Source organism: Triticum urartu, chromosome 1A, assembly GCF_056163025.1.
Source record: "Triticum urartu cultivar PI428250 chromosome 1A, HENAU_Tu73, whole genome shotgun sequence".
Classification (NCBI taxonomy): domain Eukaryota; kingdom Viridiplantae; phylum Streptophyta; class Magnoliopsida; order Poales; family Poaceae; genus Triticum; species Triticum urartu.
In genome coordinates this window covers 188755370-188781442 of record NC_141873.1, presented here as the reverse complement: position 1 = coordinate 188781442, position 26073 = coordinate 188755370, and positions in this window count along the sequence as shown.

Genomic DNA, 26073 nt, shown 5'->3' with positions numbered 1-26073 from the left:
GGCCTCAGCATACTGAGAGCAGAACAGCTTCTCCGTCGAGCTTCCGTCCTCGGCCTGATAAAATTGTGCGGCATCGGACACACTGCGGGGCAAATCTGCGAATGCTCCTGAAGTGCTCCGGATCCGGGTAACTAATCGGTAATTTACTTTTACATGCTTGCTTTGCATATAGAAAGCCTTACCCCCCACTAGCTTCTTCATCGCGTCGATCTCTTGGAGGGCCTTTTGGGCTTCGGCCTTGGCACTTTTTACACTCTCGAGGGCCGCGGCAAGCTCAGACTCCCGCGTCTTGGAGTCAAGCTCCAATGCCTTGTGCCTCGCCACAAGAGCCTAGTGCTCTTGCTGCACCTCGCCCACCCGAGCCTCGTGCTTCTCTCGCTCGGTGCGCTCCTTGGCCGCTGTATCTTCGGCCTTGGTTAGCGCTTGCTTCAGGGTCGCCACCTCAGTCGTGGCCCCTGGCAAACATACGATGATCCTGTCATTTTGCAATCGCGTCCTTTTTTATATATACATATCTATAGACGGGGTACTACTTACCCTTGTTCTCCTTGAGCTGCCTCTTAGCAAGGCCGAGCTCTTTCCTCGACCCCTCGAGGCCCTGCTTCAGCATGGAGACCTCCGCAGTCAGTGCGGCGGACGCCAGCAGCGAAGCCTGCATACGCATATCGACATACTTATGTTAGACTCCTGCGATATTATTTGATCCTCTGTTCGGCTTTTCTTTTTGAACACCTAACAAAGCATCAGGGGCTACTGTCTATGCGGTAATATTTCTACTACATTTTAAAACACTTACCTCGAAGCCGGTTAGAAGGCTGGCACAGGCTTCAGTCAATCCACTCTTGGCGGACTGAACCTTCTGGATGACCGCACTCATGATAGTGCAGTGCTCCTCGTCGATGGAAGCACTGCAAAGCGCTTCCAGCAGATTGTCCGGTGCCTCTGGATGGACAGAGGTCACTGGCACAGGCGTCTTGCCCCTCTTAGAAGGAGGCCGCCTGCCCGAGCCCGGAACCGTTGGAGGGTCCGGCGCGGTGTTCGGCTGAGGGCCGAACTCGGAGCTCTTGGGGGGGCGTCCCCGCAGCTCCCAGAGTCCGGAAGGTCTCCTTGAGGCGCCTCCAGGACTGTTTCCCATCGATCCGGTGCCTCTTGAGACAACACCTCGGCGTCGTCGGCAGGATGAGGGGAGGTGGCGGTCGGGACTGGATCGCTATCCATGTCCGACAAGCCCAAGGAGCCGTCCGATGATACATCGATACTGGCTGGTGCGGCCTGCATAATTGCGTTCGGCGTTAGGGAAAGCAGTGCGACAAAAGGAATCCTATGAGTTACTCTGGTATCCGAACACTTACGATCTCCCCGGGGGCTTGACCCTGGGCAACCACTCGTCTTCGCCTTCATCGACAGCGGTGGAACTGTCCGGAAGGAGAGTCCTTCCCTTCTTGGACCCTCCGGCCTCCCCAGTTGGGGCGGCCTTCCTTTTCTTGTCTCCCCCAATTATTGGGGGAGCATCTTCTTCTTCCTCTTCCTCGTCTTTAGGGGAAGAGTGCGCCGCAGAGTCATCGGACGGTGAGTCCGACGACGCCTGGCGTCGGGAACTCTTTCGGGTTCCCTTGGCCTCCTTGGTCTTATCCGGCACCTTATAAGGGGTCGGAGTCAGCATCTTCGCCAGAAGAGCGTCTGCGGGGCCTTCGGGCAAGGGAGCCGGACAGTCGATCTGTCTGGCCATCTTCTACCAGTCCTGTCAAAGGTACAGGAGTTTAGATCCCGCATAGAGTCAATCTATATAAAAAAATAAGTATCCTGTGAAAGGTAAAGCAGCTTACCACACTGGCTTGGCGCTTCACGCTGAATCCGCGATCCTCAGTAGTAGGGGGGGACCTCGACACTTTTGAACAGCACCCTCCAGGCGTCTTCATGAGTTGTGTCGAAGAGCCTGTTCAGAGTTCGGTGCTGCGCCGGATTGAACTCCCACAAGTTGAACTCCCGTTGTTGGCACGGGAGTATCCGGCGGATGAGCATAACTTGGACTATGTTGACAAGCTTGAGCTTCTTGTCCACCATGTTTTGAATACATGTTTGGAGTCCGGTCAGCTCTTTCGAATTACCCCAGGACAGGCCCTTCTCTTTCCAGGAGGTGAGCCGCATGGGGATGCCAGATCGGGACTCGGGGGCCGCTGCCCATGCAGGGTCGCGTGGCTCGGTGATATAGAACCACCCCGAGTGCCACCCCTTTATGGTTTCCATAAAGGAGCCCTCGAGCCATGTTATGTTGCGCATCTTGCCCACCATGGCGCCTCCGCACTCTGCCTGGCGGCCGCCCACCACCTTCGGTTTGACATTGAAGGTCTTCAGCCATAAGCCGAAGTGGGGCTTGATGCAGAGGAAGGCCTCGCACACGACGATAAACGCCGAGATGTTGAGGATGAAGTTCGAGGCCAGATCGTGGAAATCCAGGCCGTAATAAAACATGAGCCCCCGGACGAAGGGATGGAGAGGGAACCCCTGTCCGCGAAGGAAATGGGTGGGGAATACTACGCTCTCATGGGGCCTGGGGGTGGGGATGAGCTGCCCCTCATCTGGGAGCCGGTGCATGATGTCGTCGGGCAGGTATCCGGCTCTCCTCAGTTTCTTGATGTATCCCTCCATGACGGAGGAGACCATCCACTTGCCTCCCGCTCCGGACATGATTGGAGAAGGTCGAGGTGGGAAGTGCGGACTTGGGCGCTAGAGCTCGAGTGTGCGAAAACGGATGGGTAAGGGAGGAAGAAGGCGTGGATAGAAAGGTGAATCTTTATCCCTTTATATGGGCGGACGAAACTAAGCGTCCCCACTTGCCTGGTAAAACTCGCTTATCCCCAAAGTGCCGCAATTGATGGCGCGGTTGGGTTATCCACGCTCGTATTGAAGAGAATCCCGTAATAAGGGGACACGATCTCTGCTTTGACAAGACATGTCGAAAAACTGCCTCGCGTTATGTGCGGGGCAGGTTAAAAGAAACGGTTCGAATAATCACCGGGCCATGACATAACGTCGTGCTGCCAAAACAAGCCAGCAAATTAGATCTGCGAAAATATTATTCTCTCTGCGGTGGAATGTGGAACTTATTTTGCAGGGTCGGACACTATCCTCGTATTCAAATTCGCCTTGCAATGCCGAAGAAACCCGCCTTGCAATGCCGAAGACAATGCTTCGCACCGGACTCATGGTCATTGAAGCCTGGTTCGGGGGCTACTGAGGGAGTCCTGGATTGGGGGGTCTCCGGACAGCCGGACTATCTCCATTGGCCAGACTATTAGACTATGAAGATACAATATTGAAGACTTCGTCTCGTGTCCGGATGGGACTCTACTTGGCGTGGAAGGCAAGCTAGGCAATACGAATATGGATATCTCCTCCTTTGTAACTGACCTTGTGTAAGCCTAACCCTCTTCGGTATCTATATAAACCGAAGAGGGTTTTAGTCCGTAGGACAACAATCACAACATACAATCATACCATAGGCTAGCTTCTAGGGTTTAGCCTCTCTGATCACGTGGTAGATCTACTCTTGTACTACTCATATCATCAATATTAATCAAGCAGGACGTAGGGTTTTACCTCCGTAGAGAGGGCCCGAACCTGGGTAAAACTTCGTGTCCCCTGCCTCCTGTTACCATCCGGCCTAGACGCACAGTTCGGGACCCCCTACCCGAGATCCGCCGGTTTTCACACCGACAAGCGGGACTTGAATCTTCATCGCAAAAGACTTGTTCTTCTTCATTGTTCACTCAAGGGCGTCCATTTCTCCTTCACTCATTGAGTCGTAAGTGCCATCGTCGCTGAGGATCATGGTCCGCTTGTTGGTGCACTCATAGGACTTGTGGCCTCGGCCTCCGCATGTGAAGCATTTGAAGGAACTTGTATTGATGGTCTCATCGTTGGGGGTTGATGATGATGAAGCTCTCGGCTTGAAGTTGCTTGTAGTAGGAGGATGGCTTGGAGTTGACCAAGCTTTCTTGGAACTCGACTTGTTGACGTTGCTTGTAGAAGGCTTTGTAGACGGTGTTGGAGTCGTTATTTTTTTTGACAGAAAGACTGTAAGGGAACCCCCTATAGTATAATTGGTGCAACAAACCCAAATTTCAAGTACCATGCCTTGAACCTGGGTGGGTGGGAAGGCATCAACCCCTTCCCACCACTAGGCTATGCCTCGTTGAAGCTTGGGTGTTGGAGAAGCCGTATGACTTGGATGAGAACTTGGCATACTTGTAATCGTCTTGCACTTGACATTCCGCTCTGGTAGCTTGATGCACTAGCTCGATGAGGTTCGAGTATGGTTGGAAGTCGGCGATCTTCTTGATAGGATGGTTGTGTCCATTCAAGAAATGTACCATTGTTTGCTCATCATCTTCCGTGACGTTAGCTCTTATCATGCCAATCTCCATCTCCTTGTAGTACTCTTCAACGCTCTTGGTTCCTTGCTTGAGTAGTTGGAGTTTCTTGAAGAGGCCGTGGTTGTAGTAGGTAGGCACAAAGCATGCTCTCATGACATCCTTCATTTGCGGCCAAGTAGTGATGGGTGGTTCACCTCTTGCCTCTCGGCGCTCGATAACTTGTTCCCACCAAATGAGGACATAGTATTGGAACTCACGGTATGCCATCACGATCTTTTTCTCTTCATCATAGTTTTGCAAACGGAAGATTTTGTCGACCTTCAATGCCCATGAAAGGTACACTTCGAGATCGTTGCTTCCATTGAACTTGGGCATGGTGAACTTGAGCTTGCCATAGCGTTGCTCTTCATTGTGTTGGGGTCAGGGATGATGACGTCCATGTTGTTGATGATTGTCAAGCTTGTGTTGCTCTTGGAGAAAAGGGTTGTCGACCTCATGTTGCTCTTGTCATGGAGGATTCCTATTGTCTTCATGCTCTTGATGAACTTGATGTTCTTGGCGAGCTTGTGGGGGAGCTTGTCGAGCTCTACGAGGAACTTGACGATGTACGCGAGCTTGAAATCTTTGTTCGTGAGCTTCTTCACAAAGTGCTTCTTCATGTTCACGAGCTTGTCGGCCTCGGTTGGCTATGGCGCGACCTGCATCTTGGAGGGCTTGTTGCGCCTCAAGTTCTTGAGCATCTCGTAATTGTTGCTCTTGACGTAGTGCCTCGGCATCTTGTGCTTCTTGGTGTAGACGCACTCGCTCTTCTGCTTCATGTTGGCGTTGTCGTTGCCGTTCTCGTGCTAGCGCAAAAGCCTCTTGGGTTTGACATTGTCGGTGCTCTTGAGAGTTGGTGTCGCATAGAGGATTGAGGCTTGCTTGACGATCGTTGCGCATGGCACGTCGAAGAGTGTTCGATGTCGATGTACTTGAGCCGGAGAGGGTAAAGTCAGAGTGTCGACTTGAGTGAGTCCTTCTTGATGAAGACGAAGTGGAAGAAGAGTGGTTGAGCAATAAAGCATGAATCTCGTCCATTCTTGCGTCATTCTCTTGCTTGTGATCGTCGAGCTTGTGGTCGAAGTAGTCCCTTGTACATTGCTCGGAGAGTCGCAAGTCGGTGGCGAGGTTGTCGATGCGTTCACTCATTGCTTGTTGCTCTGGATGCAAAGCACGTTGTGCACCAAACAGGTGGCTCTTGGTGACGTAGGAGTTCATGTCGTCGTCGTGCTCAATGAAGAGTGGGTTGGTAGAAGTACTTGGCCTATCCATCATTCCAAGAGAAAAATGTGAGTGGAAGAAAGAGAAGAATGAATACCAAATGTACCTTGACCGAAGTTGAAAGTGGATCAATGATCACTCCAATGTGGACAAGGAAATAGCGCAATCGGTACCAATTCTTGTCGGTTTCTCACACCTACACAAGTAAAAGCTTATGGTGGAGCTTGGTTAGGATGGTGGCACAAAATTTGATGCAATTGTAAGTGATCTTCAATAATGTTGGAAAAGATTCGCAAGATTGCAATGCAACAAGTCGACCAAGCAATGTAATGTACACGGAAACACACACGCCAAGAGATACGTGGGGTTGGGCAACCAAGGATGAGCCAAAATGTGGAATCCAGAAAAATGCTCTTGTTGCACAACACTAGAGAGACGTTAGCATGATTGCACAATAGGCGGATACAAGACTTGTGCACAACCTACTAAGCAAAAATGCAACGACTTGTATCCCAAGTGTGTTCTATGCAAGGTGTTTCGATGATATGATCCAAGATGATCTAATATGACAATCTTAATGTTGTATGATGCTATGGTGATTGCTTAAAAGCTCTTTTCTTATCTTTTCCTTTTGCTTCAAAGCTTGTTTGGCTCTTTGTTGTTTGAGCTCTTTTCTCATGCAATGCTTCACGAACCAAGATAGAAATTGTGTATGCGATGACAACCTTGTGACACAAGAGATGATACCAAGATATGCAACAATGATGTATGTATGCTATGGGAAGTATGATGACTAAGGTGCACAAGTCTCATTGCCGGCAATACTCAAAGGCTAGTCTTGATGGGTAAGCAACGCAAAGGAGTAAGGCTATGATGGCTAGCAATGTAATGGCAAGAGTGATATATCCAATACCAAGAGGAGGTTACCGTTTCTTCGGTTCCTTGTCCGTAAGCAAGAACGTATGACGGTGATCCAATGGTCCAATACCAAGATGTAGTCGAGATGGTCATTGTTGATGACACGTCCGTGGCGAAGATGAGCGGCGGTGATGTTGATGTCGAACCGTACCTAAATAGCCGAAACACAAGTAGGACATGGTACCACAACTCAAAATCTCAGAGCAAAATTGGATCAAAATTGTCGGAGTTGGTGTTGGTAAGCGATGGTGGGGGTATGTGGTATATGGTGGTGCTTTCCGGAAGTGGTGGAGGTATGTGGAAGTATATGTGGGCACCGGAACAAAATTTGGAGAAATATGGACGGAAAACGGGCGGTGGAGAGGAAGTGGTGCTGCCAAGGGCCGGATGTCCGGGCTTGATTGCCGGATGTCCGGGGTCCCGGATGTCCGGGCTTGTCGGGCCGAATGCCCGGGCTCTGGATTCGGGGATGAATTCGAAGATCTTCACGAGAAGAGGTCAAATCCGACAAAATTCAGAGGAATTTGTGGGTGGAAATTGGGGAAAATGGATGGAAAGCTAGATCTACCTGCGACACACGAAATCCGTGGATCAAATCCAACAAAATTTCATCACACCAACAAATCACAAAAAAAAATTGGGGCTATTTTTGTCGGGAATTTTTGAATTAGGGACAAAATCAACAAAACTAGGCTAGCAACACAACGGGGAGGCTCCGAAATCATGATCAACGTGGCTCTGATACCAAGATGATGCAGGGCAGGAACCCTAATCGGCCGATCTTTCACGAAAGGAGTGGATACCGCGATGAACACAAAGAACACGAGGAGGGAAACGAGGGGAAAATCACAAGGGGAACACAAGACAACACTCAAACCAACAAGTATGATCACACATGCGCTAGATCCATGAACACAAAGGAAGATATGAGATCCGAAGTCAACAACGGACGATACAAAGGTAGCCGGTCTTCTCCGTGAGGAGGTCTTGAATCCACAAGGGGATCTTCTCCGCAAGGAGGTCTTAAATACAAAGGGATCTTCTTCGAAGAGGGGCCGCGGTCTCTCTCGTGGACTAGATCCGATGTGGATGAGCAATGCTCTATCTCTAAATATGAGCTAAACCAATGCTAACCCTAGAAAGTAGGACGAGGTAGAGTTTATATTGTCTAGGTGGTAGAAGGGGTACACGGGCCTCGGCCCTTCATTGTGCTCAGACAGGGGAGGCCGGACGTCCGAGCGTCGGGCCGGATGTCCGGGCTTTCACGCGGAGCCAGACGTCTGGGCTGGGGGGCGGATGTCCGGGCTGGAGGGGCTGGCCTTGTTGCTCTCTGGAATGGCGAGGTATGGATTTCCGGGCTGGAGGCCGGATGTCCGGGAGCTCGGGACGCGCCGGATGTCCGGGCCCTGTAGACTTGGTCGCTGGCTCCTTGCTACTGGTGACACCTCCAGGGGCCGGATGTCCGGGGTCGTTGCCGGATGTCCGGGGCCTAGGAGGTGTTCTTGACTCCTTCCGTTGGTTCTCTTCATCCATGAACTTGGGGACTTGTCCGTCTTCACGTGCATCTTCAGGAGGGTCCTCTTGATACCTAATCATGCATGACAACTCGGACTTAGGTAGTAGCCATGTCTCATGCATAGAAAGTGGAAGTTCAGAGAGGAGATAGTTCACCTTATCTTCGATAGCCTTCGCTCGGGCTCTGGTCATTGGTCCAAGTGGTGTCGTAGGGGACGAAGGTAGGTCCATGGGGATGACCTTGGGATGCTCCGCATCATCATACTCACACCAAGCACATTGATTTTAGGTATCATTTCTTGCGAGATCATGTGGAGAAGGGTGACATTGATATTGCTCATGTGGGTACAGAAATGCAACTTGCAGACATTTTCACCAAGCCATTGGATGAAACAAGGTTCTGTCAACTTAGGCATGAACTTGGTATCTTGGAGCTTGACAACATTATGTGAAATCTAGTACCCATGCATGCATTTTCATCATGTCTTGTCTTGTTGTAGGCATATATTTAGGGGGAGACACTCAACTCATGAGTTCTCTCACCCTATGTAATGCATAAATAGAACAAACACTCTCAAAGCTACCATGTTATTCTAACTATGGTTCTTTAAATGATGGAGTAGTGATTATGCACCCAAAGTTCCAATTCTTGCGGTGCCATGTCACATATACTCACACATGGTGGCATCGGCCACCGCTCTTATCAGTTAGAACATTATCTGAGCGATGTGTTTTATTTGGCGTAGGATATTCACTGCCTAACAATGTCTTTTCATCGTACTTCATACTGAAATCACTACCATTCTCATTGGCATCAAAAATATCACCTTGTCCTTCTCAAAATTTCCTCAGAACTTCAGGACGTCCGGTAAACTCCGGACTTCCGTAAAATTCGTTTTGTTGTCCTCATATCGGACGTCCGGTATGACCGGACTTCCGTTAATTTCAACTCTGTCTCTGTGCATCGGATGTCCGGTTTCTCCGGGCGTCCTGTACCTGGCCCATCTGGTGTTTCCTCCCATGCATCGAACGGCTGTCACACACCAGTCGTTTGGTCATTTACCAGTGCGTTCGGGGTAGTTTTGACCTAAATCGATCCCCTTTTCTCTCGTCCACCGCCGCCGCATCCCGTCCTAGCTGCGGTCACGTGCCAGCCAAGCCTCTCGCCGTCTCTGCACAGCCTGGGTCGCCCTAGTCGCTGTCGCATCTTCGGCACCACCCCATGCATCTCAGTCTCATTCTCCCTCTGAGGTAGCACCTTTCTTCTTCTCCTCCTCTCATCCATCCAATTCTCCTTCGGTCCATGGAGATGGATTCTTGATTTGGGTCTCCCTCCTCCTCCAGGTCGGGATGCCAAGGACCAAGTGCTCTCCACGCAAGCAGGCCACCGGTGGGCCATCTCGTCCGTCTCATCGTGGTGGTTCCTGTCGGGTGTGGGGTTCCGACAAACCCTTAAGGTTCAAACACTGGGGTGCGCATGAAGTCTTTTCCTCCCACTGATCTACGCCCTAGCTCGTTAAGATTTCGCGAACGAACTCGACAAACTCGCAAAACAGAAAGACACAAGAATTATACTGGTTCGGGCCGCCGTTGTGGTGTAATACCCTACTCCAGTGTGGTGGTGGTGGATTGCCTCTTGGGCTGATGATGAACAATACAAGGGGAAGAACAGCCTCCTCATGTTGAGGTGTTCTTGTGCTTGGCTAACTTGTGTGGGTGAGTGCTGGATGACCTGTTCTTTATCCCCCTACTATGGTGGCTAGCTCTACTTATATAGGCCCTGGTCCTCTCCCCAAATATTGAGCGGGAAGGGAGCCAACAATGGCGGGCAAATTTGAAGGGGGACAGCTAGTACAAGGCATCCTGACAAAGGTGGTCTCCGCCTGCGAAAGGCTCTGGTGGTGACGCCGTATTGGGCTCCATGATGACCTCCGTCTTGCCGTCCTTCTGGTCTTGGTCTTGTTGCACTGATATGGCAACCTTTGCCTGATGCCTCGGTACTCCTCGCCTGCGCTGGCCTCCTTAGAACCAAAGAGGAAACAAGGACGCTGCGCGCTGGAGCCCGCCTGGCGCCCGCCTGGTGTCGATCATCACGGCTCACGTCACGAGAGCCTTGTGAGGTTCGCCTCACCTTGATATCTCCGCTCCTTGTGAGCCTACCCGACTAGGCCACTCCAGAGGAGGTCTCGTGTCGTCCGCCTTGCGAGGCTTGGGCCCTCGCGAGGGTCTTGGATGACTTGTTGATGAAGATGGGTCGTACGGCCTGCTGGCTTAGCCACGCCGCGGGCCGCAGGCAGGCAAGTTTGGGGACCCCCGTTCCCAGAACACCGACTGTAGCCCCCGGGCCCAAGGTGCGCTCAGGCTTGGCTTCGCGGCTAAGCCAAGGGTCAAGTACAGAGCACCGCGGGCCCCCAAAAGCCTGCAGCCTCGGTTGACGCGTGGCGGTTGATTGGACGTGGGCGTCTCTGCTTCCCCATGCTGCCTCAACAACTGCTCGACCTGATAAAAGGCCGGCGCAGGCAGCACTTGCCTTCATTGCTTTTTCCTCACCTTGCTCCAGATCCCCTTCCTTGCTCTCCGCCACTGCTATCTCCAGATCCGCTCCAATCTCATCCCATAGCTACGATCCATGGTGCCGCGCAAGGCCAAGGCTTCCTCAGTGCCGGCTTGGTATGAACCGGCCCTTGAGGCACCCACCATCACGGAGAAGAGCCTCGCCTCCGTGCGCCTGCTGGCAGCGGGCGAAAGCAATGAGTGGGGGGAGACCGAGCTCCGGCTTGCCTCCGACGTGCCAGAGCCCAAGGAAACCACCTTTCTTCCCCTTCTTCTCGAGCAGTGTCGCCGTCGGGTTGGTTCTTCCCTTCTCTGATTTTGTTTACGAAGTCCTCGACCACTACAGGCTGCAAGCGTTGCATCTCCATCCCAACTCTGTCCTCCTCCTGTCCATCTTCGCCTACTACTGTGAGGCGTACCTAGGTGTGATGCCGTTTGTGGCGCTCTTGCGCCATTTCTTCTTCCTCCGTGTCAGCGAGGGTCACATCTCTGGATGCGCTAACTTCGTCGCATTCGGCAAGGCCAACTCGATCTCGAGCGCCGGGAAGAGGGCCGACAACATTCGATCCAAATGGGTCATGATGGACGCCAAGTGTGCCGATCCGCATCTGGCGCTGCCTACGGTAGCGCCCTCTCTCTATGGGGGGTGGCCCAGGGCGGAGCTTGCTGATGAGCGGGCATCATCTATGTTGGGGCAGATGGTGACCGACTTGAAGCCGGGCGACGCAAGGGCGGCGAAGGTTACGGGGGTCATGCTTCTGAGGGAGTTCTTGACACTGCGAGTGGCCCCACTCCAGGCACGTGCACGCCCCCTGTGGGAGCTTGAAGAAGAGGGAAATAAGACCCGCCTGAGGCCGGGGGCCCTGCCTGACGATGAATTGGCCGCTGTTCTGCGCCTCATAGTTGGGGACAACCAGGAGTACCCACCAAGCGCCTTCGTCCCCCTGTTCCAACGCAGGTATCGGGAGGAATTCATCGCCTCCAGGCCGACCTCTGACACGCGTGGGTTGGTGCCGCCGGTGCTCCTGGGAGCTCCCGCGGCACCAAAACCGGTGGAGGTGTCTTCTGATGAGCTCCGCGGGGAGGGGGAAGAGGAGGAGGACCCGGAGAAGACTCTGGAATTGGTGGGGGAGACTTCCCCTCTGAGCAAGGCCGACATCCTCCGCGCCCTTCCTGACGATGCCGAGGTCGATGCCCGCCAAAGGGAGAGGGAGCAGCCTCCCATCCCGACGAGGAGTAGGTCATCGTTGGTGCCTCGCGATGCCGCCTCTGTCCCGATGTTGTCAGGCTTCAGGCTTCCTAAGCGAAAGTATATCGCGGTGGATCAGTAAGTGTCTCAACCTTTGCCTTGTCCCTATTTGTACTCATCATTTCCTAATGCTAGCCCTTGGTTGATCAGGCCAACGTCTTCTGCGAAGAAAAGGAAGGAGGATGCAGTGTCCGTGCCTCCTTCCTCAGAGAAAGGGGGTAGCAGCGCCCGCATCTCCCCATCCCGGTCGTCCTCGCGGGGCCAAGAGGAACATTTCCACATGGAACTAGCCCCCATGGCCCTGCTAGCTCCGGAAGTGGCGGTGCCTGGCACGGTCGATGAGGTTCCAGCTGCTCCAGAAGTCGCGGTTTCCCAGGCCCTGGTGACGATGTTGCCTCCTCCCACTGCTACACCTCCACTCCCAGGTTCTTCTGCTCCTGCTGCTACTCTGGAATGTGGTCTGTCAGAGATGACCCGGCTGCAGGCGGATCTCCTGGGCGCAGACCCACGCCTTGTGGTCAGGCGCCTGGAGCTGGCCTCAGGCTGGCTCCATTCCGACTTGGCGGTTCGCGCGGCGCTGGGCCAGGCCGTGGCGGCTTCTGAGAAGGAGAAGCAGAGTGCCGCCAACGCCGCAGTCGATCATGAGATGGTGTTGAAAGACGCCAAGGCCGCCCGCGACAGCTGCCAGGTGTTGGAGGACGAGCTGCAGGGCTTGCGCGCTAAGCACGCCAAAGAAGCACGCTGCCACCAAGCAAAGGAGGAGGATATGAAGGCCCGGAGGACGCCGTGAAGAACCGTGATGCTGAGCTGGCGGAGTTGGGGCGGATGCAGGCTGCCTAACGCAACCGGTTGGAAGAGCTGGAGCGGAAGGCGAAGGCGAGGGAGGCCGATCTCGAGACCAAGGCGCGAGTCGTGACCGAAGACCACGCGGCCTTTGCCGATCTCGAGAAGAGGTCCCGCAAGGCACCGAAGACGCTCTACGAGCACGGCCTGGAGAAGTCGCTGGCCGCCGATGAGGACGGCCCCGCCCGGCTGCTTCCTCTCTTGGTGCAGGCTCTCAAGGAAGTCGTTGATGGCGTTGGTCCTATGGCGGAGGCGGAAGCTCGCGTCCTATCTTCGGCTGCATTGACTTGCGTCTTCAGCCACCTGTACCTTCGTGACCCCAACACTTGCCTTGACGAGCTGCTGGAGCCTGTGGCTGAAGACCAATACGAGGCTGCCGCCACAGCCGTGCAAGGTTAGGTGGAGGCCTTGCTAAAAAAGTTCCGCGGCTTTGTCTCCGCTCCTCTGTGTGGTGATGTTGCCGATCCTGCAGCTGGTGGTGAAGGTGAAGACAACGTGGCTCATGAGGTAGCGCCTTCCGCAGGTGATGGCGGCGTCCGGGGGTGACCTGCGGCTACCCTCCTATTTTGTTCATGCAACATGCATTAGGCCTCGGGGACGCGTTTAGATTTTTTTATTGGATATCGTGAAGACAATGTGTGAGGACAATGTGTTTGTAATATTTGCTTCAAGTTTTTGCGATTTCCTTCCTATTTGCTTTGCGTTCTACGTCGGCAGCGCCCGGCCCCGTGCATACCTCAACCGCCATTGGGCCGACCGGAGACCAGGACGGACCAAGCAGTGAGGGGCTATGTGACCAGTTAGGCTCCTGAGTCGCGATGCTCAGGAGTCCCCCTTGACGCGCAAACAGCTTATAGGGAGAGTTCACGAGGATAGACTAATGTTCTACATCGGCAGGGCCCGGCCCCGCGCATACCTCAACCGCCATTGGGCCGACCAGAGACCAGGACGGACCAAGGAGTGAGGGGCTACGTGACTATTTAGGCTCCTGAGTCGTGATGCTCAGGAGTCCCCCTTGAAGCGCAAACAATTTCCATACCTGCCCTCGCCGAGGCCTCGGGAGGGGCGCGCGACGCCCAGGTTCGGGAGACCTGGTTGGGTAGCGTGCGCTTGGGTGTGGCCCGAGTGTAGCCCACGTGCCCATCCCCCTCGCGCGGCTCGCCCGAGGGGAGGCGTTGCGGTGAGGCCTAACGCTGAGCTCTGGGCTCCCTGAGGTTGGTACGACCATGGGGCCGCCCTTAGTTGTTTATCACCAGCGCAGAGCATATTGCTTCTGCTTGTGCATGAGCATAGCCGCTCCTTGGCAGTGTCGACGGCCAGCGTGGAGCATGGTGCTTCCACTTGTGCGTGGGATGGGGGGCCCCTCCGGGAGGAGCCCCCGGGGTGTGTACAGCCCCACCCTGATACGTGGCTTGCACGGTAGGGCTGCGAGGTGTATCTGGGCACTCGTGAGCCAGCGCGGGACTCACGAGGGCCTACCTCAAAGCGGGTTGCACCTGGTCTTGAGTCTTGGTGACTGTGTGTTCCTGCAAGGTGGTTAGGTGCAAGTACTCTATATCTTGAGGTCCCGGCGCTCGAGCGAGCTCAACCACCGCTGGTATGCCAGGTCGCGATGCCGTGGTCAAGGCCAGGGGGTGAGGGCTGGAGAGCCAGTAAGAGCTCGTGAGTCGCGATGCTCAGGAGCCCCCCTTTTAACACGCAAGTGAATTGCACGGGGTGAATGTACCCGCGGCGGGTGGCAATCGAGCAGGCGATAACCGTAGGCAGGTTAAGCAGGGAAGGCAAATCAGCTTGGGTAAATATAGGAAGATACATGCCACTGGGTCTGGCCCGAGCGGCTTGGGGATGATGTAGCCCGAGGGGCACCCCTAGCAAGGTAACCTAAAGACATGAGCAAAAGGGATACATGCCGCAGGAACGGACCCACGCGGCCTGGGAATAATGCAGCCCAAGGGGCGCTCTGAGCTTAAATGAGTTTGGAAGATGTCACCTGGTTCTGTAGACGAAGCAGAGTTGGTGTAGCGGAAGGCGTGTGTCGAAGAAATGTCTCCTCATGAGCCATCGGAGCCCTAAGCCTCGGGAGGCTCTGGGGGCTCAGGAGGCTCCCTGAAGACCATCTCGGTTTACTCCAGGACGGCGCGGTACCTGGCCTCTCTAGCCGCCAGGTCACACCGCATGTTGCGCTGATAGGACGACGCCATGCTCGGCAAGCCGAGGGGCGTGCGAACGTAGCTGTGTGGTGGGCCCTCGCAACGGCCCACACGCGAAGGCCAGAAGCGCTCCTGAGACGCGACCCTGTTGAGCCCTCGGACCTCGATGTAGACACGCAGCTCAGCACCCTCGCCCGGGTGGTGAGCTGCGCCCTGTGAGTCACTGTCTCTGTGCATGGCTCTTGCGTCTTGCAGTTCCTGTGTGGTCTTGGGGATGAACTCCTGAGTGGTGGTCACCCCTTGCCCTGTGTTCTCCTGAGGAAAACGTGCCGCATAGCATGCCTCCAAGTGGTGCCCAAGCGCCTCCCTCGTGAGGTTGGCAAGGCCTGAGGCCCTCCAGAAGAGAGCCCCCGAGCCCTGCCCGAGGAGGGCACTGGGCGCGCCTTCCTATGCGATGGAGGGAGGTCCCCAAGGGACGGGCGCTGATCCTGATGAGGCTCTTGCCGCGACGCCATCCTCCTGAGGTCCTGCGCGGCACAGCTTCTTATTCTTGGGGATGGCCTCCGGAGGGCCCTCACTTCTGTTGTCGGGGTCGTCGATTGCTGCAGCTTGGAAGGCGCGTTCGAGGGAGCACACCGCATCCCTTTCTTCACATGGGACCGTGATGACCCCGCCGCTTCCAGGCATCTTGAGGACGTTGTAGCCGTGGTGGGTGACTGCCATGAACTTGGCCAGGGCTGGATACCTGAGGATGGCGTTGTACGGTAGGCAGATGTGCGCGACGTCGAAGTCGATGAGCTCGGTGCGGTAGTTGTCGCGCGTGCCGAAGGTGAAAGGCAGGCGGACTTGCCCTATTGGTGTGGTGGAGCCGTCGGTCACTCCTGAGAAAGGTTTAGTAGGCTGGAGCTGCTCATATGGAACTTGGAGGTTGTCGAATGTGTCGACGGACAAGACGTTGAGCCCTGCACCGCCATCGATGAGGGTCTTTGTAACCTGCACATTGCTGATGACTGGGGAACACAGCATCGGGAGGACGCCAGCGGTGGCCGCGCATTTGAGCTGATCTGCCGAGTTGAAAGTGATGGCGCACTAGGACCACTTGAGCGGGCGCGCGGCCTCAAGCTTGGGGAGCACCGCGTTCACCTCACGATCGAACCGTTTGAAGATACGCTAAGAGGCTAGGGCCTGGGCGCCGCCCATGATGCAGGCGATTGCACGCGGCTCCTGGAAGCCCCCATCCCCCTCGTCCTGGTGATGATCATCGTTCCTTCTTGGTGGCGGCAGCGGGGGAAGACCAGCGTTGCTTTGGGGGCGATCCTCACGAGGCTGATCCCTCCAGGCCCCCTCACGAGGATGGTCCTGCCAGCGGTCCTCACAAGGCATGTCGCGCCATTCCTGGCGCGGGCCACGGTCGTCCCAGCGTCCACCTCCACGTCCTCCTCCACGGCCGTAGCCCCGGCCGCTGCGCTCCGGTCGTCGTTCGTAGCGTCCTTCTCGTATGGCTCTGAGCTCTTGGCAATCGCTGGTGTTGTGGGTGTTTAGGTTGTGGAAGGCGCAGAACGGTCGGCTGTTCTTGGATGACTCGGGCTGATCTCTGCCCCGTTTGCTGACGGGCTCCGCTGCTAGCACCAGTGCTTCCTTATGCTTCATGTCCTTGGCCTTGGCTTTCTTCTCCTCTGTGCCCGTGGCTGGCAGCTCAAGGAGAGAGAGGCGCCCCTCCTCAGCACTTGCGCACTTGGTCGCCAGGTTGAACAGCTCCTGATATGTGCAGAGCTCCTCGTGGATAGCGAGCTCTTCCTTCATCTTGACGTCACGGACACCTTCGGACAACACGGAGATGATGGCCTCATCCATTACCTTGGGGATCTTGAGGCGGGTGTTGTTGAAGTGCTGGATGTACTTCTGGAGGGTCTCCCCTAGTTGTTGCTTCATGCAGCACAGGTCGCCTGCGGACGGCGGGCGGTCGCGAGTGCCCTGGAAGTTGGCGACGAAGCGGTCGCGCATCTCGTCCCAGGAGGAGATCGAGCCGTGCTGCAGGTTCAGGAGCCAGGAGCGGGCCCCGTCCTTTAGAGCCATGGAAAACCAGTTTGCCATGACTTTCTCATTGCCGTTGGCTGCTTCGATGCTCAGCTCGTAGAGCTGCAGGAACTCCGCGGGGTTGGCGGTGCCGTCGTAGCGAGGAGGCAGATCCGGCTTGAACATGCCTGGCCAGGCGAGGCTGTGCAGCTCGGGGGTGAAGGCGCGGCAGCCGGCCGTGGTTACTAGTGCCCTCTTCGGAGGTGGAGCTTGGTCTTGATGAGGCCCGCGTGGCGCCGCTGCGGGTGGCGCGCAGTCTTGACGAGGCGGCGCGGGAAGCACGGGTGCAGCTCCTCGCGGCCGATGGATTTCTTGGCAGCTTCTCTCTTCACGCGCGGGCACCGGGCGTGGTGGATCGCACCGCGGGGCTGCGCGCCTTGGTTTCAAGGGACCGTCTTTGGGCTGGGGTAGTGGAGGCGCGCCTCGGGCCTCGTCGCCCACGACTGCCTGATGGTGAGGCAGCGAGAGGGACGGCGCCGGTGAGCCCCCTGCGGCGCGGACGAGCTCGGTGACGCGGTCGAGCCATTCCTCGTAGAGGTCGTCAACTGGGTGGTAGCGCAGGAGTTTGTTTGCAGTGAGGAGTGCGGCCCGTGCCTCCATGGGAGCGTTGCGCGCATGGGACGAAGAACCGGTCGGGGTCAGCGATGGAGTGGCGGTGCGCCCGTCCTGTCGTACTGAAGGATGCAGCGAAGACGCTTGCTGCTCGTTCCCCACCGGGCCGGCGGCAGCGTTGGCGGCGGGAGACGGAGAACGACGAGGTTGCCCGCCGAAGGGGGCCGTCTGAGCAACACGGGCGGTGAGGGCAGCCCGACACTCAGCTCGAGCATGGCGAGCGTCCGCCATGGAGACGATGGAGCAACGGAGCGACGAACTGATGGAAGGGAAGCTACGGCGCACCCCTACCTGGCGCGCCAAATGTCGGCTTTGGGGTTCCGAAAAACCCTTAAGGTTCGAACACTGGGGTGCGCGCGAAGTCTTTTCCTCCCACGGATCTATGCCCTAGCTCGCTAAGATCTCGTGGACGAACTCGACGAACTCGCAACACAGAAAGACACAAGATTTATACTGGTTCAAGCCACCGTTGTGCTGTAATACCCTACTCCAGTGTGGTGGTGGTGGATTGCCTCTTGGGCTGATGATGAACAATACAAGGGGAAGAACAGCCTCCTCGTGTTGAGGTGTTCTTGTGCTTGGCTAACTTGTGTGGGTGAGTGTTGGATGAACTGCTCTCTATCCCCCTACTGTGGTGGCTAGCTCTACTTATATAAGCCCTGGTCCTCTCCCCAAATATTGAGCGGGAAGGGAGCCAACAACGGCAGGCAAATTTGAAGGGGGACAGCTAGTACAAGGCATCCTGACAAAGGTGGTCTCCGCCTGCGAAAGGCTCTGGTGGTGACGCCGTCTTGGGCTCCACGATGACCTCCGTCTTGCCGTCCTTCTGGTCTTGGTCTTGCTGCACCGTTATGGCAACCTTTGCCTGATGCCTCGGTACTCCTCGCCTACGCTGGCCTCCTTAGCACCAAAGAGGAAACAAGGACGCTGCGCGCGCTGGCGCCCGCTTGGCGCCCGCCTGGTGTCGATCGTCACGGCTCATGTCACGAGAGCCTCGTGAGGTTCGCCTCGCCTTGATATCTCCGCTCCTCGTGAGCCTGCCCGACTAGGCCACTCCAGAGGAGCTTCCATGTCGTCCGCCTCGGGAGGCTTGGCCCCTCGCGAGGGTCTTGGATGCCTTGTTGATGAAGATGGGTCGTACGGCCTGCTGGCTTAGCCACGCCGCAGGCCACGGGAAGGCAAGTCTGGGGACCCCCGTTCCCAGAACGCCGACAGTTCCGATGATTCACAAGAGCGGGATCGTCCTTGAAAGGGTGCCGCCAAGCCTCACAGCCCTGCTAGCGACTTCTCAATGGAGGAATACAACTATGAGGATGAGCTGGAAGATACGGAGCAGGCTGAGTATGTTGCTGTTCGCAGCACTGCATCCAAGCTGGGAACTCGTCGGCCCACCTTCATGCCTCCTCCTCCTCCTCTGGTGCAACCTCAAGGTGATGCCCGTCGCATCTCTCTTGAACCTACACTACCTCTCGGCCGCAACATTAAAAGGTTCAACGAGGTTCCCATTGCTTCCTATCTTAAGCTTCGTCGTGATGTTGACCAATTTTCGGTTGCTAGCGACTCCCAAGACGATCGCTTTTGCACTAACGTCTAGGCAGACATTTTTACCACTGTCATCATTCCTAAGGGTTTGTCTCTGCATGTGTGCGTTAACTTAGAGCACATTCGTGATCATTCGGTGAAATATCCGGGGGCCATTGAGCTCATCGAGTCGTCTAATCTTGCTGCTCCATTTGCATTTCAGCATGATTTTAACCAAGCTGCCATTCATCAATTTTATGCCGCATGTTTCTTTGTTCAAAATAACAGTGTCACTTGGATGACCTCCGACACCATGCTCACGACCTCTTATTCTCAATTTGTTGCTACCCTTGGTTTTCCTGACACTGGTTTAAAAATCCATAGGGATGACCCCAACCATAGGCCCAAGGGTATTGAGGTTTGTGCTTATCTTCTCAAACCCATAGATAAAATGACTAATGAAGAGAAACATAAGGGTCTGAACCAAGTCTCCATTTGGTGCTCTCCTTTCTACATTATCTTTCAGTGTGTCATTCACACCATTTATCCCAAAATAGGTAACAAGTGGTCTTGCAATAGCTACTGCATCAATCTCATGCATCGCCTCTATGCGTCTCCCAATGGGAAGGTCAATGTCCCTCATTTTCTATGCCATAAGATTCGTATTGCTTGCCTTCAGCACAAGCGGGCCTTTCCTGATGCCACCTTTCTTCAGGCTGTCATTGAGAGTGTGGCTCCGTTTCCCATGGTCCGCACTCACTTGCATGAGCGGTGGGTCATTCCCGCACACATGGTGGATGATTGGGTCCCCAAGGACTCTTCTTCTAATGCTCGTCGAACTTCTTATAGCGTTCCCCCTACTACTCGTTCTACTCCTTCCGGATCTGCATCCTTTGTGCGCATTGCTCGCTTTCATGGGAAGGCTCACTCTTCCATGATGAAGGGTTTTACCTTTCACTGCTCCGAAAATCATGATGTTGTCACTCGCATGGTCACTTCAAAGAATGCACTAAAGGCTCGTCTGAGAGACTCTGGAGTTTTCAATGTGAGTGATGATGAACATCTTCCTGAGGAACCACCTTCTAACTTTGGCTTTCCCTCGGGTCCTGAGTGCGCCGATTTCCTTAACAAGGCTGGTGGCTGTGGTGCTCATGATGATGATGATGATGCTATTCGATGATGTTATGACCCCTTTTGGGTATTTGATGCCAAGGGGGAGTAGGAACTTATCTATTATGTAATGCTACGATATTAGCTTGTATCAAACTAATGTTATGTTTATTGTCGTTTTATGTACTATGCTATGAGTGATGAACCTTTATGGGTTGTGTAATTCACCTATCTATGAAGCCTATTATGGTATTATGTTATCTTGTTTACATTATGAGATTTGGTTGTGTTGGTATCATATTGAGGGGGAGCTCTCTTCATGTTTATTTTATTTATGCACATGTTTAGGGGGAGCTCCACAACAAATCCTTTCGGTATTCAAAGTTTTTTTTACATATCGAGAAGTGCATGTATGTTGTCATCAACTACCAAAAAGGGGGAGATTGAAAGTGCAATCATGCCCTTAATCTTATTTTGATGTCGATGACAACATGCATATTATGACTAATCATGTTTATCAAGTATATCTCAGGATTATGTCTCAAGGGCCGTGTGTGTGGATCATGACTACGGACAAATAAATATATATATATATATCACTCAAGAGCGGAGATACAAGACAATAGCTTTGGCTCTTTTTCAGTTTGTTCTTGAGTATAGGGATCCTGCACTATTAAGAGGGGATCGTCGGATTTCGTGAAAGACTTGCTCAAAACCCACAAAATATCCTCTCACATCATCTTTGTTTCATCTCTAATTCTTCCTCTACCTTGTGCACAAAAACTGGTGTGATAGTGAGCTGGTGGGCTCTGCTATCACCGAACGTCCAATATTCTATGGACGTCCGACCTCTCACAGCCGACCAGGCATCTGGCTCTCTCCGGATGTCCGGTGCATCTTCACAGAAAATGAATATCGGAAATCCGGTCCCCACCAGACGGCCGGTCACTAGACGTTCGTTCTCCTCCGGAAATCCGGTACAACCTCAGCAGAATGCTTATTAATGGATTTCAGGTCCTCATCGGTCGACCGATCACCGGACGACCGACACATTCCGGACGTTCGATGGCTGTGTGTCTCATGGTACTTTATGGCTTGGTTGGATTCCCAGCAACCAGACGACCGGCGGCCCGGCCGGACGTCCGGTCCAATCTGTGCCACCGGACTTTCGGTACTCACCAGACGTCCGACAACTCCAGTACACTAAGTGGCTCAACGGTCAGTTTTTTACACTACTACTATATATAGCCTCCTCCCTCCCACAAGAGAAGGTTGACCATTTACTTTGAACTTTCTAAGAACACATCTCACTCCCTATCTTGATCCCCTACACCAAATCCTAGATCCCCAAGGGATTTGGGAACATTTGAGAGAAGTTCTCCAATCAAGTGATAGATCCACTCCTTCCCCTTCTTCTCACCAAAAGAATTCGTGATTTGAGCAAGTCCTTGAACATTTTCCGTCATTCATGTTACTCTTGGAGGTTGGAGACTCCTAGGCGGTAGGAGTCATTTGGAGAGGAATCAACCATTATGATTACCCTTGGAAAGTTGGTGAGGGTTTGGAGATCACCCCAAGGTCTACCACTAGTGGTTGAGAAACGACTTCGTGGTTTTGTCTCAAAGGGAAAATAGGGTGAGCCTTCGTGGCATTGGTGTGCCGTCATGGTAACATCCACCTCTCTAACGGTGACGTAGCTTTCCTCCAAGGAAGTGAACATAGACATACATCCTCGTCTCACGCAGCTGCGGTTATTCCTAACCCTAACTCCCTACTTGTGGTTACTTGTCTCTTGTCCTTACTTATATCATATTGTGCTTGCTTACTCACATACTTTTGTTACTTGTTTATCTTGCTTAGCTCTTAGCATCATACTTGCAATTGTTAGGCCCACTTCCATAATCCGCATTATTGCCTAAAATTGCTACGTAATGATTAAAATTTGTAATTGTACCTATTCACCCCCCCTCTAGGTCCACTTCGATCCTTTTAGCATGGGCATCCACTGCCGCATCTTCCACGGCTCCGCGTTGTTCCATTCCTAGGCCTCACCGTCGTCCACCGCTTTGGTGCTCTCGGCGCGGCATGGTCAATGTGGTGAACGAAGGACAACCATCGGAAGAGGAATTTAGGCGGTGAGGCCGACAGCTGGACCCACCACCTACATCTTCCAACACAAGGAATTGCCTCCTTATTTCTCGCAAAATAAAAATGATTCCTCCCCCTGACAGCTGGGACCCACCAGCTATATCTTCGCATGCAAGGAAGTGCTTCCTTATCCTCCTTGACAGCTGGGACCCTCCCGGTCGAAGCTGAAGTGACCGTTGGATGTTAAATGAACAGAGGTGTTGCATCTTCAACCTCTGGTCTTCTTGCTCCAGCCACCCAAACCAGGGCCGGTACTGCCGCCTGCTCCTGCCTCCTATGGCTGGTTGTGCTGCCGCGCAGGCTTCACTGCCCCACCCTACTCCCATTGCTGGCCTGGCAATCCCTGTATTCACCCAGACCTCCTGTTATTCTCCAGCGATGGCAGCTTCACATAGTAGCCGGACCAGTAAACCCTCGTACTCCCCTCCGCGTGGGAAACAACTGCAGAGTCTTCCTCGGCTCCTGGTCATTCCCTTCCTAGGCCTCACCGTCTTCCATTGCCTCGGTGCTCTCGGTGCGGCGTGGTCAACGTGGTCAAGGAACAACTTCCATCGGAAGAGCACTGTACGTGGAGAGGCTGACAGGTGGGTCCACAGCCGCAACAAGGAAGTGCCTCCTTATTACGCGCAAAATAAGGATTCCTCCACCTGATAGCAGGGACCCACCGGAAGTGCCTCCATATTAGGCACGAAAAAATGATCCCTCCCCTTAAAAGCTGGGACCCACCAGCTATATCTTTGGACACAAGGAAGTGCCTCCATATTAGGCATGAAAAAATGATTCTTTCCACTAACAGGTGGGACCCACCAGCTATATCTCCACATGCAAGGAAGTGTGTACTTGTCCTCCCTGACAGAAAGGACCCACCCGATCAAAGCGTACGTAGCGTTGTATGTCTGATCGCGAACATGTATGTACATACTGGTCGATTGGTCTCTCTGCAATGATGAACCGTGGCCGAGCAAGTAGCGGGACGTGAAATAGTAGAGCCCCGGCGTAGCAGTTCAGGCAATCTAGTTAAAACCATGTACACATATGTACAACCAGATACCAAAATATACGGCCACATACGTACATCCAGGCGAGGTCTCAAACGCCTACTCGCGCATACATACGGCCAAGGCTCGTGTACATGGAGCGGCACCGGATTACAGCAACGGCCTCCTGTTCATCAGCAGCCAACCGGCTGGGTCAAAACGGGGAAACTGCGTCGTGTTCATCTGGAGGCAACAAAATGCGTCGTGTTCATCGGAATCCAACCGGCTTGGATGGGACAGCCGAAACAAGGCCTGGCATACCGCAGAAAGAAGGAAATGGCCTTCCATTCGACCGTCTATGGTCGAAACGGGATCCTGTTCATCGGGAGGGGTTTGGCGTACCACAAAATAGAGGAAACAAAATTCAGTTAGGGCGCCTACGGTCGAACTGGGTCCTGTTGATCAGGAGGGGTGTGGCGTACCGCAAAACGGAGGAAATGAACTTGTGCTGGAGCACCTACCATTGAAACGGGGTCCTGTTCATCAGGGGGGTGTGGCGTACCGCAAAGCGGGACTCCACGGGCTACTGTTCATCCACCGTCAACTTCATCTCGCTCCAGCCTCCACGGGGTACTGTTCATCCACCGTCGTCCTCCAGCCTCCACCGGCTACTGTTCATTGAGCCTCCACGGGGTCCTATTCATCCATCCCCAACTGGCTGAGATGTGGCGGCCTCCTCGTGGTCCTGTTCATCTAGCGGCAATGACCTACTACCACGGGGACCTGTTCATCCAACCCCCATCGGGAACTGTTCATCCACAACCAAAAAACTGGCTTGACTCACCACATCTCGACTCGTTCTACATACCACGCGCACGGTAGAAATGGCCACTGTTCATCAAAAGGCAACTCAACACCGGCTACTTGCGTCTCGCACGGGGGCTCGTTCGGCTTCAGTAAGTAGCAACAGGGAAGGAAATGCTCAGATTCAGTCAGCAGCGAATGAATCGCTCGGGTTCAGTTTACAGCCAAGCGATCGGTCGCTTGGGTTCAGTAACATAGCCAGTGAGATTGCTCAGGTTCAGTGAGCCAACGCCTCACACTCACACGTGTACATGAGGGAAACATGCAAACCAAAGTGCATCGCTCGGCCCTGACCACCCACCGTAACTGGGACTTCCGTGATATTTTCCTCAGCCTCGCTTGTACCATGATTTTTTCGTCATGGACGGCCCAAAGAATGTCATGCAGGTGCGTCTCCAGCCTGCCCAGCATGAAAAGCCCATTTTCTGTCATGAGTTTTTGTCATGGAAGTTGGAGCCCACCACATCTATGATGATACGTGTTTTTGTTACAATTATCGTCACAGAAGTGTCATAAGCATGGCACAGAAAAATTGTTCGGGCCAAAATGTCACGGATGTGTCTTTTTTTTGAAGTGTTGATGCTGACATCTTGAATAATTTCATTGATAAGTGGTTTGAAGAACCTCTCTCACTCTTGATGATCTACAGCTACACAATAGCATCAGTGTCACCTTCCAGGGCTGCATAGCCAAGGAACTTGCTATTGCTGAGAAGGTCATTGAGCAGAAGAACAAAATTGACCATGAGAAGGTTGTCTTCAAAAAGCACATGGCAAAGCTCAGTGTTTCTGATGTTCAAAAGTTTAAGTTGATGCTAGCTGACCTGAAGGGTGAGTTTTAAAAGCGTCTTGATGAAGCCAAGGGCTCTCGTGAGTGCCTCAAGTGCTATGCGGAGAAATGTGTGCAGGCTCACAGTGAAGCCTTGAAGAGAACCGCACTTGGCTGCCCAAGAATTGACCCCAAGCTTATCAAGAAGAAGAAGAAGAAGAAGCCAGTCATACCCGAAGCTGAGGCTTCACGACAAGAAGTGCCGAAGATGATCTTCCCTCCCAGCTTTGCTGCATCAAGGCTGCCTGCTCCATCTGTTGCTTCCGAAAGGAAGAAGACAAAGCAAGCTAAAGCCGAAGCTGAAGCCAAGAACCACAAGAACCATGAGGTTTCTGATGCTCCTTCTTCACCAAAGCGGCAGAAGAAGTCATCAAAGGCTTCTCAAAGGGCACAAGAACCAACATCTTCAATTGCTCCTTAGTAGTCGTTGCTTGTTGATCCCATATCAGTTGCCTTGTCTGCCTTGCACAGAGAAAGAAGAATGGTTGTGCATGAGCCTGCTCCCATAGAGGCCCATGTCACTATAGAGATTCCAGCTATTGACACCACCGCAGCTGAAGACTTTGGTTGTAAGACAATGTAGAAAGATAAGATGATGAAGTCCTTCCTCAGTTGACCCAGAACCAGGTATCATCGCCCGTGCCTTCGCACACTGAGCCCATGCATAAGCATTGGTGGTCCCATGACGCCAATCGCCCAAGATGAGTTCTGGGAAGAGCAACACCCCAACACCCCTCTACATGAAGTGATTCCACGTACGCCACCAGCTCAAGTCACAACACTGGTGCTTGAGACCCCCCCTCCCCCCAAGCAACACCATATGACATGGAGAAGACAATGCCATCCCCTCAAGCGTCGCCTGCATTCCACAGGCTTCGCAAAGGCCCAAGGCCCTCTGTCTCCATGTCCAGTATCCTTGAAGAGGATGTGCAACACACTAGCTCAGTCACACATCAAGTGTTTCCTAAAGCCATCCCTTCACATACTGCTCAAGAGTATGAAGCCAAAGAGGCTGAAGACATTCCAGCTACATTAGTCGATGACAATCGATAAGATGAACAAGTTGTGATTTC